This window comes from Tigriopus californicus, chromosome 8 (genome assembly GCF_007210705.1).
Source record: "Tigriopus californicus strain San Diego chromosome 8, Tcal_SD_v2.1, whole genome shotgun sequence".
Taxonomy (NCBI): Eukaryota; Metazoa; Arthropoda; class Copepoda; order Harpacticoida; family Harpacticidae; genus Tigriopus; species Tigriopus californicus.
In genome coordinates, this window is record NC_081447.1 from 9,662,795 (window position 1) to 9,663,436 (window position 642).

Sequence of the window (642 nt, forward strand, 5' to 3'; positions counted from 1 at the left end):
GAAACAAATCCAAATCAGTGACGCAAACCTAAACGCAGTTTTGTCCCCCCCCCATAGCCAATTAAATCCGCACCTTCATTAATTGTTTCAAAAACAAAGGTAACACAGCCCCATACCAGAACTACCGTATACATGGGTCTGTGTTTCCGTTCTTTATTTACGAGGGCTTGCTGTTTATTTGCTCCGTAGATTTAATCACAAATTCTACAATATTTATCATAAATATAAGCTGAATCGTCACATTTTTCAATGAGTGAAACTGAAAGTGGTGCACGTACCTTAGAGAATGGAGATTTTTTTAACCTTTTCGTCAACTGTTCTTGCACCTTCTCCATTCCAGGAAGCAACTCTTTTGATCTTTTCTGGTCTGCTAACTGTGAGAATGCAACGTCGCCCTCATAGTCCCGTAGATCTTCACCCAGGGTTGAATTAACTGATCAAATAAGGAACATTGTAGACAAAAATGTCGCGATAGAATGTGGGTTTACATTCATGTGATCATGCGTCAATAATGGTTAATGTCCTTGGTGGCTCGATGGGAATGGACCAAGATTTAAAATCAGTCATGTTGGCTAGACCGCAAAATATGCATTCTATGTGTTCTGTTAGCTTCGCTCTATCCTCGACATTGCACAATAGAAG